We start from the raw sequence: 19,501 nt of genomic DNA on the forward strand, positions 1-19,501 counted from the left end.
AATGGCATACATATTTTTATCATAGGAATTAAATATTTAAATTAACAGAAAATTGCATGACAGATAAAGTTGGTAAAATTGAAGATAGGTACAAATGAATCCTTAAAGTACATTCAAATAAAAACCTCTGTACAATTAGAAAAAGGTGGGTAAGTGGATATCGCTCTGCTGTACAGTAGGTTGCAAGTGGGTCATTATAATGGATGGTATTAAATTTGAATTCAATGATATAATATCATTGTATAAGAAAAACGATTCTGAGCGAAAATGGTCAGTCAGCCTATGATATTACCAAGTATATTTGTTGATATTATTGTGAATAAAGTAATTTCTATATAACCTATTTACGTGGAGCCTTGTTTTCAATTTTCAATCCTTAGCTGTAAAAGTTAAACATTTTATAAATTTTTAACTACAAAATAATTATAAAATTATAAATTTGATAAATGTTGTCAAAATTTGAACTTTAAATGCTTATAAAAAAAAATGTTGCCTATGTATTTTTAATATTTTTCAATTGCTATTAGATCGATATATCAGGTGCCTTATATTAAATTTTCACGCTTTTTTACCCAACAAATAAAATTTTATTGATATTTATGTTTATAAATATTTATAATATCTAATATTATTTATTTATAAATGTCCGTAAAAAGCTCAAAAAGTGTCAAATTATTTTCAAAATTTCACCGTGTATAGAAAATGCTAATATAAACGTTTAGTCAAAATTTCATGTACCTACGGTCATTTGTTTTAGAGTTACACCAAAAACCAAAATCGATTTTCTCGTAAACAGATTTTGCGTAAAAATTCCCGTTTTTCCTTAATTTTTCTTTTGTTTTTCACGTCGCGTTTGAAAACTACTGAGAAATTTTTACTTTTGACCCCCTAAAGTACCAACTAGATTCACTTTCCTATCAGAAAAGTTACTGTTTTGAAGAAAATCCAAGCACTTTTACTGTCCTAAAAAGTGATAACAGACACACAAAAAAAAAAAAAAACACACATCATTGTAAAATCAATACATTCATCACTTCGCTCAGAATCTTAAATAAAAATAATTTAGTCCACTATTTAGAATTGTTAGGTCAGTTTTAGTTTTTTTAAAACATTAAAATCATCAATGATAATATATGAAAATCAACCCAGAAAAAGCCAAGTGAGGGGCAACTGCCCTTACTTGCCCCCCCCCCCTGCGCACGCCCTTGGTAGGTACCTAAATCTTAAATCATATATTATATATTGTATATGATCTAAGACCTAAACATACCATGGCGATCATGTGATAGCAATAATAAAACATTGTAATAATAATTCCTAATAATTTAGAGTCAAAATTATACATTTATTTCAATAATATCAGTGATAATATTTATATTTTATAATTACCAAACATGGCCGTCTCATAATATATAATGATATTATGTAAATATAAAGAAAATATGTACAAACACTACAAACTGTACACATTTACACGCATTTACAATATAGCATTTTAAAATTGTATGTCCTAGATTTGGGGGGGGGCTAAGCCCTAATTGGCGCCTATGGGTATATGCAAAAAAAGTATGTACGTATTAAACTTTACGTGATGGCGTGGTAGGACCGTTTGGGCTCGCATATTTATTTTTGTACATTGCGATTTTGGGAGTAAATGTATATGCTTCTACGTCACCCAGTTAACAGATTTTCCGTGACAATAAATATTTAATTTAAGTCTAAAAAGTACTGTGTAACCTAGGTACCTATGCCAAATCTAGAGTGTAGACGTGCAGACCGTGCAGTACGTGACGCCGCCGAAGAAACTGCTAACTTCATCCGTTTGCATCTCGTTCTCAACTGAAATTTGAAAATATTGAAATATTTTATGAAAATAACCTGAACGTAAAGAAATTTGCAACTTCGTGTTATAACTTACATTATAATATAATATAATATACTGCTTAACGAACTGTCCGACTATTGTTAGATTATTTTTATATTTTTTTGTTCACTGAAATTATTAGAATCGTTTATCGTCTCCGACGAATAACGACAATTGACAAAATAAGCACCAACTCCACATAGTAGTTGACTCGATTTTAGCTTCTCTAGAGAAAAATCATTATTGCGCTGCTGTCTTTCTGGACGTTACTTAAGCGTTCGATAGGGTCTGGTTTGATGGCCAACTTTTCAAACTTAAAAAATGTTCGAGAAAATCGATTTTGGTTTTTGGTGCAACTCTAAAACAAATGGCCGTAGGTACATGAAATTTTGACTGAATGTTTATATTAACGTTTTCTATACACCATAACATTTTCCAAATTTTATTTTGAGCTGTTTACTGACATTATCAGTTTCCATTTTTTTTAGTTTTTTTTTCTATAAATATCAATACAATTTGATCTGTAGGGTAAAAAAGCTTTAAAATTTAATAGAAGGCTCCTAGGTTATTGTTCCAAAGGCAGATGAAAAAAATTAAAAATCCTTAGTCACAGTTTTTATTTATAAGCATTTAAAGTTCAAATATTAACAAAATACGGAAAATACACGAAAATTAGGAAATTATTTTGAGTTGAGAATTCATAAAAATTTTTCTTTTTAAATCTAAGATTTGATAATGTAATACAAGATTATCCATAAGTTTGTTTAACCTTTATCAAAAAAAAAAATGTCTACAAGAAAGCCAAATTAAATTTTTATGAGCGTTTGAAATTCATATTTTTACAACGTTTGACATTCACTCGATATCTCATGTAACGATTTTCTTATTTTGTTGTAATTAAAAAACGTATGACTGTAGATACTTGACAATTTCACTGAATGTTTGTATTAGCATTTTCTATACACGATAAAATTTTGAAAATAATTTGACTCAGTTTTCAATTTTTTTTTTTTTTTTTTGTTATTAAAGTATTTTTATTCATTCTGTTTCAATACATGAACAATAAGAACAATTGATGAAAATAAAAAATTAAATTAAATTAAAATAAATGACAGATTATCCCGTATGTAGAGGCCTCCCAGCGGAGGTACTACGACATGAGTATGACTAAATTAGGCTAGTAGGTCAAGACACCACTGTCTTTTGAGTCTTTTAACTGGGTTACCTGGGATAGAAGTAGATGATAGGTCGGAGATTAACGGATTCTTATGGTGAGCTAGGCGGCTATTGAAACGTTTGTAATGAGTTTTGGCTAGTTCAGAGACAAATGGTATTTTGAGATCAGTGTGGAGGGTGTGGTTAGAGACATAGAATGGTGCTTTTAGAATTGTGCGTAGAGTTTTGGATTGGAATCTTTGAATGCGTTTGATGTTGGAGATTTTGGCAGCGCCCCATAGTTGAATCCCATAAGTCCAGATGGGTCTGAGTAGGAGTTTGTAAAGCAGGAGTTTGTTGGAAGGTTTCATGTGCTTTGATGTTAGAATTGGACGAAGGAGTCGGAAGCGGTCATTTAGTGTACGGGTTTTGCTAATTATGTGAGGTTTCCAAGTGAGACGGCGGTCGATAAGGATACCGAGATAGCGTATGCATTGCGCAGGGGGAAGTGGTTGCTTGTTGAGGTAAAGTGTTGGACATACACCTTGGCGAAGAGCAAAGGTACCGTGGATGGACTTGGTTTCGTTCATTTTTACTCCCCATGTTTTGTACCACGATTCAAGGGATAAGAGATGATCTTGTATGTAGAAGGAGGCTAAGACAGGATCAGGGCTGGTTGCTAGTATGGCTTTGTCGTCAGCAAAATCACCGACTAAGGTATGGGGTGAAGTAGGCTGGTCGGAGATGTAGAGATTGAAGAGTAGGGGGGCAATTACTGCGCCTTGTGGTACGCCTGCTTTTATTTCAGTAGGAGAGGAGAAGGAAGAACCTACACGTACGGAGAAGAACCGATCTTCGAGGTAGGATTTGAGGATCAGATAGTAGTGACTAGGTACAATAGGTTTTAATTTATAGAGGAGGCCTGAGTGCCAGACTTTGTCAAAAGCTTGGGAGACGTCAAGGAAAGCACCAGTGCAGTATAGTTTTTCCTCTAGGGCAAATGAAATTTTGTCAACCAGGCGATGAATCTGATGGATCGTTGAGTGACTGTTGCGAAAACCAAATTGAGAGTCTGGTAGTATTTTAGCTTCGTCAACTATTGGCAGTATTCGTTTGAGAAGAAGTTTTTCAAATAGTTTGGAGAGAGTTGGTAGGAGACTTATAGGCCTATATGAGGAAGGACAGTCGGGGGGTTTTTTTGGTTTTTGTATGAGTATAATGATAGAATATTTCCATAATATAGGAAAGAATGATAAGCGAAGCATAGCATTATAAATTTGTGTTATGAAAATTATGGTTTTTCTGGGAACGTGTTTGACCACTTCCGTCGAAATTAAGTCAAAACCAGGAGATTTTTTCGGTGAGTTTTTCTTAAGATTAAATTCAACTTCACTAGGAGAAAAAGCTCTAGGAGGAGGATACATCGGAAGAGGAGAGTTAAGATAGCTTTCAACTTCTTGGATTGTGGTTGAAGAGATAATATTGTGGTGTGGTTGAAATGTGTTAGATAGGTGGTTGGCAAATATGTTGGCTTGAGATTGTTCAGACAGTGCCCAGCTACCATCAGCATTACGTAGAGTAGGGGGAGAATTGTGAATTCGTAGTAGTTTCCTAGTGGCTTTCCATAGGGAGCCATCCATGCCAGTGAGAGAAGAAATATAATTTGCGTAAGACTCCGATTTAAGGTTAGCTAGTAGACGTTTCAACTTTTGCGTAAGTGCATTGTAAAGGGATTTGTCAATAGGATATCGAGTTCTTTGCCAAATAACCCGAGCGCGACGTTTTTGTGACATGAGAGTTCGTATGTAGGAGGGGAGATGAGGGGAAGGCTTAGCGTGCAAGGGCACAGGATTGGCTGAGTCCCAAACAGAGGTTTGAATATTAGTTGTGAGTAGGTTTACTGCGTCATCGATATCAGAGGGAGTCTTTAGGCGGAGTTTAAGGGAAGTTTTTTCCGATAGGATTGTACTGAATTTGTCCCAGTCAGTTGGAAATTAAGATAGAGCTGAAGCGTTGGATTTAGCTTGGGGGAGACAGTCTAGTGAAAGCATGACTGGTGAATGGTCTGAGCATGGGTCAATGAGATTAAATATTTGAGTGTGGAGGTTTCTTGGAATCTTAGTGACGAAGATATCCAGGATGTCTGGCATTTTTCGACGGGAGTTAGGCCAGTATGTGTAATTTGGAGGTGCAATGACAGTAGAGTTGGTAGATGGTAGTGATTGGAGGAGAGAATTTCCTCTGGGGTTTGAGGCACGACAGCCCCATTGTTGGTGCTTTGCATTTAGATCGCCACCTATGATGTAGTTGTTGTTGAGTGTGGAGAAAATTTCAGTGAATCTGGCCGGAGAGATTTTGTGTTTCGGTGGACAATAAACAGCTGCGAATGTAATTGGGATATTATTAAGTATCAGAGATATAGCGCAGGATTGGATGTCGTCGGATATGAAGTTTGGGAGTGGTATGTATTTAAGTGAAGATTTTATATATATTGCTGCTCCTGCATGATCAGTGTTATCTGGATGGTTTGCACGGTAGGAATCGTAACCAGGGAGATTGACGTACGAGATGGTGGTGAAGTGGGTTTCAGATATAAGGACAATGTCAATTCTTTTTTCCTGAAGGGTGAGGAGAAGTTCATTTGTGTGATTCTTTAGTCCGTTAGCATTCCATAGAAGGGTGAGGAGAGAGTTAGAAGTATAGGAGTTAGGCATTTTGTTAAGTATCAAGGAGCTTGGTGATGACAGAGGTGAGGAGAGTAATTAGAGGATTGATAACAGATTTTAGTTCATCTAAAAACTTAAAGAAAACATCAATATCAGTTTTGGGGGAGTGGTTGTCGTAAAATTGATTATGAGTGGTGTCGTTACCTGTTACATTGGCATAGGATCTGAGGCGCGTGTTTGATTGAAGATTGGAAGATGGTGAGCTGGTTGGTGGAGCAGGGCATTGAGGAGGCTGCCTTTGATGGGGTTTCTGAGTGAGTTTGGATGAGGTGAGAGGCTGACGGCAGCGGTTTTGGAGCTCCTTGTGGACAGTGCAACCTTTGTAGTTGGCTGGGTGACTGCCGGAGCACAGCACGCAGATGGCGGGAGTGTCAGGCGTTTTTTTTGCATAGTGAAGTTGGGTGGTCTTCACCACATTTAACACAGCGTGGGGGGTAGGAGTAGTAAGCTCTTGTGTGCCCGTAGGATTGGCAGTTTAGGCATTGGGGGATATCGCGGCGTTTGTGAGGTTCTTCGACTTTGACTAATATGTGAAGGATTGACTAGATATTGAAGATGTCTTTGTTGGAGGGGTCAGGCTCAAGATCAACGAAGAACATGGGAAGAGCCATTTTTGTTTGGTGATGAATTATATTTGTGACTTGCCTGGTTGGGAACCCAATTTCCTCAATTGCCGTGGAGATATCAGCAGAGGGGTGGAGGGTTCTTATGACCACTCTGTAAGATTTCTCTGATTGAAGCTGATAGGTATGGAATGATGCGTTATTTTCATTTAGGAAATGGATTATTTTTCTATAGTCATCAGATTTTTCGGCTTGTACTTTTAAGTGGGTAGACGTCGATTTACATACGAAGCTGGTTGTCCCGATTAGTTCTGTAAGTTCAGAGAGAGTATACAAAATATTCAACTAGAGTTGCATTACTAAAAAAAAAAATTGAAGGAGGGTGTTGGCGCCCGCAGGCAAATGCATTTTAGGAAACCAAAAAAAAATTTTGTAAAAAATTAACAGTAGGAATACACATTACAAAGTACAAACTAAAATGCCCAGAATCGTAAACAGAAAAAAATATTCAAAATATTTAGTTCATTAAAGAATGATTATTCACAGGGCACCAAGTTATCAATTTTCAAGTCAATACAAAATATTCAACTAGAGGTTAAATCTTAAAAAAAAAATTTGAAGGAGGGTGTTGGCGCCCGCAGGCAAATGCATTTTAAGAAACCAAAAAAAAATTTTGTACAAAATTAACAGTAGGAATACACGTTACAAAGTACAAACTAAAATGCCCAGAATCGTAAACAGAAAAAATTATTTAAAATATTTATTTCAGTAATGCATAATTATTCACAGGGCACCAAGTTATCAATTTTCAAGTCAATACAAAATATTCAACTAGTGTTGCATTACTAAAAAAAAAAATTGAAGGAGGGTGTTGGCGCCTGCAGGCAAATGCATTTTAGGAAACCAAAATAAAATTTTGAATAAATTTAACTGTAGGAATACACATTACAAAGTACAAACTAAAATGCCCAGAATCTTAAACAGAAAAAACTATTCAAAATATTTATTTCATTGAAGAATGATTATTCATAGGGCACTAAGTTATCAATTTTCAAGTCAATACAAAAAATTCAACTAGAGTTGCAAAACTAAAAAAAAAAATTGAAGGAGGGTGTTGGCGCCCGCAGGCAAATGCATTTTAGGAAACCAAAATAAAATTTTGAATAAATTTAACTGTATATTACACATTACAAAGTACAAACTAAAATGCCCAGAATCGTAAACAGAAAAAAATATTCAAAATATTTAGTTCATTAAAGAATGATTATTCACAGGGCACCTAGTTATCAATTTTCAAGTCAATACAAAATATTCAACTAGAGGTTAAATCTTAAAAAAAAAAATTGAAGGAGGGTGTTGGCGCCCGCAGTCCAAAAAAAATTTTTGAATAAATTTAATTGTATGATTACACATTACAAAGTACAATCTAAAATAACCAGAATATTAAACAGAAAAAAATATTTAAAATATTTATTTCAGTAAACAAGGATTATTCAAAGGGTACTAGATTGTCAATGTTTAAAAAATTTGGCTAAAGGTTAAATAATAAAAATAAAAATTGAAGGTGGGTGTTGGCGCCCGCAGGCAAATGCATTTTAGGAAATCAAAAAAAAAAATTTGAAAAAAATTAACTGCAGGAATACACATTACAAAGTACAAACTAAAATGCCCAGAATCGTAAACAGAAAAAAATATTCAAAATATTTAGTTCATTAAAGAATGATTATTCATAGGGCACTAAGTTATCAATTTTAAAGTCTATACAAAATATTCAACTAGAGTTGCATAACTAAAAAAAAAAATTGAAGGAGGGTGTTGGCGCCCGCAGGCAAATGCATTTTAGGAAACCAAAAAAAAAATTAAATTAATTATATTGTGGGAATACACATTACAAACTTCAAACTAAAATGCCCAGAATCATAAACAGAAAAAAATATTCAATTTATTTAGTTCATTAAAGAATGATTATTCACAGGGCACCAAGTTATCAATTTTCAAGTCAATACAAAATATTCAACTAGGGTTGCATTACTAAAAAAAAAAATTGAAGGAGGGTGTTGGCGCCCGCAGGCATATGCATTTTAAGACAAAAAAAAAAAATTTTGAAAAAAATTAACTGTAGGAATACACATTACAAAGTACAAACTAAAATGCCCAGAATCAAACAAAAAAAAAATTTTGAATAAATTTAACTGTATGATTACACTTTACAAAGTACAATCTAAAATACCCAGAATATTAAACAGAAAAAATTATTTAAAATATTTATTTCAGTAAACAAGGATTATTCAAAGGGTACCAGATTGTCAATGTTTAAAAAATTTGGCTAAAGGTTAAATAATAAAAATAAAAAGTGAAGGTGGGTGTTGGCGCCCGCAGGCAAATGCATTTTAGGAAACCAAAAAAAAATTTTGAAAAAAATTAACTGTAGGAATACACATAACAAAGTACAAACTAAAATGCCCAGAATCTTAAACAGAAAAAACTATTTAAAATATTTATTTCATTAAAGAATGATTATTCATAGGGCACTAAGTTATCAATTTTAAAGTCAATACAAAATATTCAACTAGAGTTGCATAACTAAAAAAAAAAATTGAAGGAGGGTGTTGGCGCCCGCAGGCAAATGCATTTTAGGAAATCAAAAAAAAAAATTTGAAAAAAATTAACTGCAGGAATACACACTACAAAGTACAAACTAAAATGCCCAGAATCAAACAAAAAAAAAATTTTTAATAAATTACTGTATGATTACACTTTACAAAGTACAATCTAAAATACCCAGAATATTAAACTGAAAAAACTATTTAAAATATTGAATTCATTATACAAGAATTATTCAAAGGGTACCAGATTGTCAATGTTTAAAAAAGTTGGCTAGAGGTTAAATCATAAAAAAAAATTGAAGGAGGGTGTTGGCGCCCGCAGGCAAATGCATTTTAGGAAATCAAAAAAAAAAATTTGAAAAAAATTAACTGCAGGAATACACATTACAAAGTACAAACTCAAATGCCCAGAATCGTAAACAGAAAAAAATATTCAAAATATTTAGTTCATTAAAGAATGATTATTCACAGGGCACCAAGTTATCAATTTTCAGGTCAATACAAAATATTCAACTAGAGTTGCATTACTAAAAAAAAAAATTAAAGGAGGGTGTTGGCGCCCGCAGGCAAATGCATTTTAGGAAACCAAAAAAAAATTTTGAAAAAAATTAACTTTATGATTACACATTACAAAGTACAATCTAAAATACCCAGAATATTAAACAGAAAAAATTATTTAAAATATTTATTTCAGTAAACAAGGATTATTCAAAGGGTACCAGATTGTCAATGTTTAAAAAATTTGGCTAAAGGTTAAATAATAAAAATAAAAAGTGAAGGTAGGTGTTGGCGCCCGCAGGCAAATGCATTTTAGGAAATCAAAAACAAAAATTTGAAAAAAATTAACTGCAGGAATACACATTACAAAGTACAAACTAAAATGCCCAGAATCGTAAACAGAAAAAAATATTTAAAATATTTAGTTCATTAAAGAACGATTATTCACAGGGCACCAAGTTATCAATTTTCAAGTCAATACAAAATATTCAACTAGAGTTGCATAACTAAAAAAAAAAATTGAAGGAGGGTGTTGGCGCCCGCAGGCAAATGCATTTTAGGAAACCAAAAAAAAAATTAAATTAATTATATTGTGGGAATACACATTACAAACTTCAAACTAAAATGCCCAGAATCATAAACAGAAAAAAATATTCAATTTATTTAGTTCATTAAAGAATGATTATTCACAGGGCACCAAGTTATCAATTTTCAAGTCAATACAAAATATTCAACTAGAGTTGCATTACTAAAAAAAAAAATTGAAGGAGGGTGTTGGCACCCGCAGGCATATGCATTTTAAGACAAAAAAAAATTTTGAAAAAAATTAACTGTAGGAATACACACTACAAAGTACAAACTAAAATGCCCAGAATCAAACAAAAAAAAAATTTTGAATAAATTTAACTGTATGATTACACTTTACAAAGTACAATCTAAAATACCCAGAATATTAAACTGAAAAAACTATTTAAAATATTGAATTCATGATACAAGGATTATTCAAAGGGTACCAGATTGTCAATGTTTAAAAAAGTTGGCTAGAGGTTAAATCATAAAAAAAAAATTGAAGAAGGGTGTTGGCGCCCGCAGGCAAATGCATTTTAGGAAATCAAAAAAAAAAATTTGAAAAAAATTAACTGCAGGAATACACATTACAAAGTACAAACTAAAATGCCCAGAATCGTAAACAGAAAAAAATATTCAAAATATTTAGTTCATTAAAGAATGATTATTCATAGGGCACCAAGTTATCAATTTTCAAGTCAATACAAAATATTCAACTAGAGTTGCATTACTAAAAAAAAAAAATTAAAGGAGGGTGTTGGCGCCCGCAGGCAAATGCATTTTAGGAAACCAAAAAAAAATTTTGAAAAAAATTAACTTTATGATTACACAATACAAAGTACAATCTAAAATACCCAGAATATTAAACAGAAAAAATTATTTAAAATATTTATTTCAGTAAACAAGGATTATTCAAAGGGTACCAGATTGTCAATGTTTAAAAAATTTGGCTAAAGGTTAAATAATAAAAATAAAAATTGAAGGAGGGTGTTGGCGCCCGCAGGCAAATGCATTTTAGGAAACCAAAAAAAAATTTTGAAAAAAATTAACTGTAGGAATACACATAACAAAGTACAAACAAAAATGCCCAGAATCTTAAACAGAAAAAACTATTTAAAATATTTATTTCATTAAAGAATGATTATTCATAGGGCACTAAGTTATCAATTTTAAAGTCAATACAAAATATTCAACTAGAGTTGCATAACTAAAAAAAAAAACTGAAGGAGGGTGTTGGCGCCCGCAGGCAAATGCATTTTAGGAAACCAAAAAAAAAATTAAATTAATTATATTGTAGGAATACACATTACAAACTTCAAACTAAAATGCCCAGAATCATAAACAGAAAAAAATATTCAATTTATTTAGTTCATTAAAGAATGATTATTCACAGGGCACCAAGTTATCAATTTTCAAAACAATACAGAATATTCAACTAGAGTTGCATAACTAAAAAAAAAAAATTGAAGGAGGGTGTTGGCGCCCGCAGGCAAATGCATTTTAGGAAATCAAAAAAAAAAATTTGAAAAAAATTAACTGTAGGAATACACATTACAATGTACAAACTAAAATGCCCAGAATCGTAAACAGAAAAAAATATTCAAAATATTTAGTTCATTAAAGAATGATTATTCATAGGGCACTAAGTTATCAATTTTAAAGTCAATACAAAATATTCAACTAGAGTTGCATAACTAAAAAAAAAAACTGAAGGAGGGTGTTGGCGCCCGCAGGCAAATGCATTTTAGGAAACCAAAAAAAAAATTAAATTAATTATATTGTAGGAATACACATTACAAACTTCAAACTAAAATGCCCAGAATCATAAACAGAAAAAAATATTCAATTTATTTAGTTCATTAAAGAATGATTATTCACAGGGCACCAAGTTATCAATTTTCAAAACAATACAGAATATTCAACTAGAGTTGCATAACTAAAAAAAAAAAATTGAAGGAGGGTGTTGGCGCCCGCAGGCAAATGCATTTTAGGAAATCAAAAAAAAAAATTTGAAAAAAATTAACTGTAGGAATACACATTACAATGTACAAACTAAAATGCCCAGAATCGTAAACAGAAAAAAATATTCAAAATATTTAGTTCATTAAAGAATGATTATTCACAGGGCACCAAGTTATCAATTTTCAAGTCAATACAAAATATTCAACTAGAGTTGCATTACTAAAAAAAAAAAATTAAAGGAGGGTGTTGGCGCCCGCAGGCAAATGCATTTTAGGAAATCAAAAAAAAAAATTTGAAAAAAATTAACTGTAGGAATACACATTACAATGTACAAACTAAAATGCCCAGAATCGTAAACAGAAAAAAATATTCAAAATATTTAGTTCATTAAAGAATGATTATTCACAGGGCACCAAGTTATCAATTTTCAAGTCAATACAAAATATTCAACTAGAGTTGCATTACTAAAAAAAAAAAATTAAAGGAGGGTGTTGGCGCCCGCAGGCAAATGCATTTTAGGAAACCAAAAAAAAATTTTGAAAAAAATTAACTTTATGATTACACAATACAAAGTAAAATCTAAAATACCCAGAATATTAAACAGAAAAAATTATTTAAAATATTTATTTCAGTAAACAAGGATTATTCAAAGGGTACCAAATTGTCAATGTTTAAAAAATTTGGCTAAAGGTTAAATCATTTAAAAAAAAATTGAAGGAGGGTGTGGCGCCGGCTTGTCAGTGTTTAAAAAATCTATATCGAAAGATCTAGATAGGAATTAAATAACAGAAAAAAATTCTCTGAAGACTTACAAATTTAAAAATATTCATATTAAAAATCATTTGAATTAAATTTATGACAAAAAATTGAAAGGGTAACGTGGGCTACCGCAGGCAAACGCAGTTTAAGAAGCAGATAAAAATTTTTAAAATAATCATATTGCACCAGGTTGTTAGTGTTTTAAAAAAAGATATATATAAAAGAATCAAAAAAATTTAAATATATAAAAAAATTAATTGAATGGGGTACGTGAGATAACATAGCCAGTCTCTTTTCAAATTATATATTATGTACACAGGTACTTAGCATACTCCCAGGTATAGCTGGTTAATCTTGAAAAATATTTATACAAAAAAATCTACTAGAGTTCAATGAAGTGAAAAAAAAATTGTTTGAGAAATCTGGGTGAAATATCACTAAACAAAAGAATACGCTGGAAGCTAAATACTACAATACACATTAACTACAATCCAAAAACTAGGTGTTCTTTACATTATAATAATGCGAACAGTTATTATGATCAGAGGTGTATCACGGTAGTATATATATTAGAAAATGTATAAAAATGAATGTAAATTATAAAGGATGCAAAGAAATTAAATAAGAAAAGGTCCTGCACGGACTCTACTATGTGATTGTAATTTATGAAGGACATAAAATGTTTAATTTAAAATAATATTGTGTTTGGTGGGTCTACAGTCAATATTAAATTACAAACTATAAAGTCTAAATGCAAATAAAAACATAGTCAGATATTTGTTTTAGTCTTTAAAAAAAATTAGATTTAGTACAATGTAAAAAAATGTGGAAAGGAAACCCTGAGAATTCTTTGACAATAGGATATTAAAACACAAAAGCATATATTAAATTAAAACTATTGATTTTATACATTTTTTATTTACAAAAACTCATAAGTATTGAAAACCTTATAAAATCCTGATAAAATAATATTTTGTTATATTTTAAAATACATTTTATAATTTGTTGTGGTAAAAAAATCATTATTTAATGTTGGCTGTATTTAAGTTTTTAATAACTATACTGGTACAACTCTTGCTGACAGTCTTTAAGACCGTGCTAAAAACTATGATAATTAGTTAACATCTAATTTCCTGCCCAATCCTAACCTAACCTAACGTAACCAAATTAATAATATTTAAATATTTTCTTTCATTGTTATGTTTACAATATCGAATACCTTGATAGTTAGTAGGAAAAGATCATCGCAAAGCTCACGACCGGTGATGGTAGTCGTCTATCATTACCATAGCTTCAACTAACCATAGGTTTACCTAACTAACCTTCTTATGACTTATTAGGTACACATTGAATAAAAAGATCCTGATTTGCAGGTTGCTGAACTTAAGTGTTTGATTATCAAGTTGATCCTTAGATTGTTGACACCTTAATCCATGGTATGGATGAAGCCCATAGATAATAAAGATAGTCCACGCCTATGTTAAATACATTTTAGGCCGCGTTCCCGTGGAAGGCAATTGAGGCTCCTTTATATTGATAGTCAAAACTCGTATAGGTATACTTTTTCGGCCTCAATTGTTCCCTTGAAGACCGCTGATAAGACCATTATGTTATATCTTTATTATATATGATGGAGCCATACCCAGCTCACTCGTGTAAACAATTTGAAGCACATAAAAGCGATCAACGCGTCTCTATCAGTGTTTCTTTCGGGTACTTCTCCGGGGGGGGGGGGGCAAGGCCCCCCCGGAGAATGTCTAGTGCCCCCCCGGAGAAAAATTTGAAGAATAGTAAAAAAAAAATCAAATAGTCAGAAGACAAATGTAAATTCTATACCACAGTGAATCACCAACAATAGATTAGAGGTACATCCGATAAGAGTCAACACAGTATTCTATTTATAATTTTTTTTCCCCGATAGAAATCACTAATCACATAGATAATATTATAGGACACCGGTGACTATAAATTATTAAACACCAAAAATATTATCAGATTTATACGTAGGTATTTCATTAGTACTAGTATTACTTTACTATAGTCTAAACGGTGAAGTGTATTGACTGTCACTGTGTTATTTGTTACTGTGTGTTGTGTACCTAATTCATTGAAATTTGTATAAAACAATAAAAAATCAAATTATATTTGTTTAATAATTTAGTACAGTTTTTAATCAGCATCAAAGCATTGACAATCATAATAAGGTAAACTATTATATTATTAAAAGGTCTGCAGTTAATCTAAATTCTTAAATTTATAGTTTTAAGGCAGTTAAAAAGTTAAATTTATATGTACCTACTAAAATATATTTTATAATTCCTAACCTAATGGCATAAATTCTATTTAAATGTATATTTACTTTTGTCATATTGTAGGTATATCTATTAAATATTTTTTTTTCAATGATTATCTTATTTAATTAAATAACTTGAATTTGTATTGCCATATTTTAATTATACTGAACTAATTTACCTTTATACTTGTATTATTTTATATGATCAGGATTTTTTTTCAGTGTAGGTAATAAAAAAGTAAGTTAAAAAGTATGTTTTTTTCTAGCTATTATTATTATTTATTTTTTTTTTTGTACCTATATTGAACTTAACATACATGTATTTAAAAAGAAGGTTAGGTTATATATAATAATACTATGGGGGGGACGAGGTGGCCGAGCGGTCTAACGCGAAAGATTCGGCACAGCCGGTCCGAGCTCGATCCTCGACCACCGGACGGCATTTTTCTCCGTGCAAGTCACGGTGTCCGGAGAACAAGTGCCGCCATCCCCCCACCCGGGGCACGGCAGAAACCTACGGGTGCCCCATTAGAAATTCTGCCAAACAAAACACACACGTGTTCCTCCCCCTACCGACTTAATAACTTACAGTAAAACTAAAAATAGCTAATGGCCTCAGCTGCCGGGCTCTTGATTAATTAAAAAAAAAAAAAAAATAATACTATGTGTGTATGTAAAATTTTATGCGAAATGTTGGGTATGACGTATCTATTTAATTATAATTTTCACAGTCATAACAGACTACCTATTACAGTATAATAATGTGATATAGTGTAAATAAAATAATACGTATTATAATTGCCCCGCCGATTTTTTCAAATGCCCCTCCGAAGAAAATTGTCTGAAAGATACACTGGACTCTCTATTAATGATTTATCAGCATCTAAGCCCAGCCCACCTTCATATTATTCTCTATGCAAAAAGTAAATTTAAGACAAATTTGTAAATCAATGCACAGTCTCTCTATTGTACCTACTAATATTTGTGATTTCATTAATTTTCAGTATTTTGTATTATTAGATTGGGAAAACATAAGACAATATAATTTACACAAGACTGTGGCTAACACAATCATACTTTGATAAAAGTATATGATATAAGTACCTTCTATATTTGAATTAATCGTTTTTTTTTTCTGGTCATTTAATGGTGGACGGCACTTTAACTACGGTCCCTCAACTTACTGAGGCAATTATGATTATTAATTATGATATTTATGGACGACACTTGCACCATGGCCCCTCGATATAGTAATGTGGCGACCCGGCACATCTCTTTTAGATAAATGATTAAATACTTAATCAAGTCTTCCAATTTACTAAACATTTATATTTTGTAGATGATTTGAAGAAAAATTTAAAATTGAAGAGAGACTGTGTGAATTAACAACATTTTTGGTATGAACTGTTTATTTGAACACCTGTTATAATGTGTTATATTGAACTTAAGTTAATTTTTTATAATTTACTATAGTAAACATTTGAACATTTATTACAATATACGTATATTATACATAGATTTCAAGTATGATTTTTTTTAGTTTTTTTTTTGAAAGTTACCTACCTACTACAATACAAGACACTTTATTTTTATATTTTGAAGCAATATAATATGTTTTGGATTATTTAGATCTATATAAACTAAATTTCAGACCCATAGTTTAGTATATAAAGTTTGTATGATCAAAGTCGTGGAACCAAATTTTATCAGACTCTACTAGAACGTTGTAGTTAAATTAAACTATAATAAGTATGTGGAATAAAAGTAAATAACCTAACCTAACCTTCTATGATAATTTGTTATGAATATAATATTTTAAGTAATAGCTCAAATTTAGCACTTTTACGGTACTTAATACATTTTCCTAATATTTTAACAGAAATTACGGAGCTAAAAATATAGAAATACCTATATTATGTCATGGTCCATGGTTCATAGTTTTGTTTCATTTATAATAATAATGCTTTTTAATATACTTTTTCATAAATTAATATTTATTACAGTTGGCCTTTATGATTTGATTGAACTATTAGTACGTAATTTTTTTGGGAGATCCCTATTATTACAACACCGTTACCAATATGCGTTTTTTTTGAGTTAGTTAATATAATTGCATGTTTTCATGATTTCTTCGTATTAATGCTTATTTTCTTAAAATGTTTTTATATTTTCGGTTCATCCGTTACCTACCTACATACCTACCTACCAAGTGTGTAAATAAAGAATTTTTTTTGTAAACCAATTTGAATTATAATTTATTAATTTAAAAAAATGTTAATAAAAACGTTTTCATTCAGTATTTTTTTGAATTTTAAGTGCATATTTTTGAATATTTCAGTGCATATATTTGCCGGTTTTTAGTGCATACATGCAGGCAAATATTTAACACTTTTTCATCACATTAAATTCACAGTCCTGCTAATTACTTTTACTTCCAATCATAATACCTACCACAGTCAGTGCCGTAAAAACCGGGTGTGTTAAGTGTGTGGAACACACGGGCCCAGGGCCAAAGAAAATTTTTAGGGGCCCACTCAGATCTCTCAAAAATTCATCTCTGAAAAATGAGACAAGAGTACGAAAAAATAACTGACAACGCAAGAAAATTGTGTGAACATGGAATATACCATTTAAATTTGATAAAAAGCGTCAACGATTTGCTGTAAGGCATATTGACGAAGTAGATAGTGATTATCGACTTACAGTAATTGAAGATAATTTTAAGGTAAATGTATTTTACCCAGTAATTGATACAACATTGATGCAACTTAGAGAAAGGTTTAAAGCAGTCATTCTCAAAGTGGGTGATAGCGCCCCCTAATGGGCGTTGGTGGTCTTCAGGGGGGCGGTAGGATGCCCGAAGGAATTATGGGGCGTTGAGTTAGGTTTAGGGGGCGATACAAAAAATTATATATATAAATATTATAATTATATTATATTAAAAAAAGTCTCATTTATATATTTATACATATATTAATACAAAATGTAATATAGTAAATCTATATTTATTAAAACAAAATACATTTTCAATTTATAAATTTTATATTTTGAATTCATAACTTTTTTAGCATGATTTTAATAAAAATACTTTTAAGTATGAAAAAGTATGCGTTTTAATTGCTGTCATCCAAAAAGCTAATTTAAAATGTATGTTAGAACTCAGAAATTAGATATAGCATATTTATATATTATAAATTGTAATATCTATTTTTAAAAGACATAACAGATGCTAAGTTAATTTTTTTTTTTGGGGGGGGGGGCGCTAGAAAATTTTTGATTCTCAAAGTGGGCGTTGGATGAAATAAGTTTGAGAACCCATGTTTTAAAGGAATGCAAATGGTTTGTGAAGATTTTAGTATACTTATTCCTCAAACATTAGTAGAAATGTCTGAAGAACTTTTAATAAAATCAGCGTATGACTTTACCATTAAATACAAAGATGATATAAGTTCAGATTTTACAAGACAAATTATCTCTTTAAAAGCATATTTATCATCAACTTATCAAGAAAACTCACTTCAAAAAATGACTGTTCAAAACTTAGGAGATATCATTATCAAAGATGACTTAACTTCCATACTTCCAGATGTTTTTACTGGTATAATCATTTTTATGATTATACCAGTAACATCTGCTTCAGCAGAAAGGTCATTCTCAAAGTTAAAACTTATTAAAAACTATTTGCGCAACTCTATAGGTCAAGACCGGTTATCTAACATCGCTATTCTGAACATTGAAAGACTTCAAGCAGAAAATATTAATGTAGACAAAATCATTGAAGACTTTGCAAATATAAAAGCAAGAAAAAAGAATTTTCTTCGATAGCTTATAATTTAGTTTTGAAAATTTTATACTTTTAACATTTTTAATTAATATTATTATTTTATTCAATTACGTTTATGATGTTCAAATTTCAAAATATTTTTTATGACTTACCTACCTAAGAGTTATAATTATATTATTTATTTACCCACATTTATATGTAAAATTATTTAATTTTTATGTTGTTTCTAAACTACAAGTTATACTTATTGTTAAAAAAAAATGTCTTATTAGGAAAATAAATATGGAGATTTTCAAATAAGTAAATTTTTTAGGAAAAAGGGGCCCAACAGAGTTTTCACACACGGGCCCAATCAAATCTAGTTACGGCACTGACCACAGTTAATGTTAAATGTCAAATTGTCAACAATCAACTGCTTCTTCAACTTGATAACACTAAGAGGATGTCAGATTTTTAGCGCACCATTTATTTCTCTCTCTGACCCAATCATTTTAGTGTTTTCTTAATCGTACATTTGATATGCTACACGTGGGTCAAAGATGGAAAACAAATAGTGCGCTGACATCCCAACCGGCAACAAGTTTACACGAGTGAGCTGGGTATGGCTCCATCATATCATGGTCATATCAGCGGTCTTCGAGGGGAACAATAAATTGAGGCCAAATAAAGTATACTTATATCGAGTATCAACCATCGACTATCAATATAAAGGAGCCTCAATTGC

The sequence above is a fragment of the Metopolophium dirhodum genome, chromosome 9, assembly GCF_019925205.1.
Source record: "Metopolophium dirhodum isolate CAU chromosome 9, ASM1992520v1, whole genome shotgun sequence".
Taxonomy (NCBI): domain Eukaryota; kingdom Metazoa; phylum Arthropoda; class Insecta; order Hemiptera; family Aphididae; genus Metopolophium; species Metopolophium dirhodum.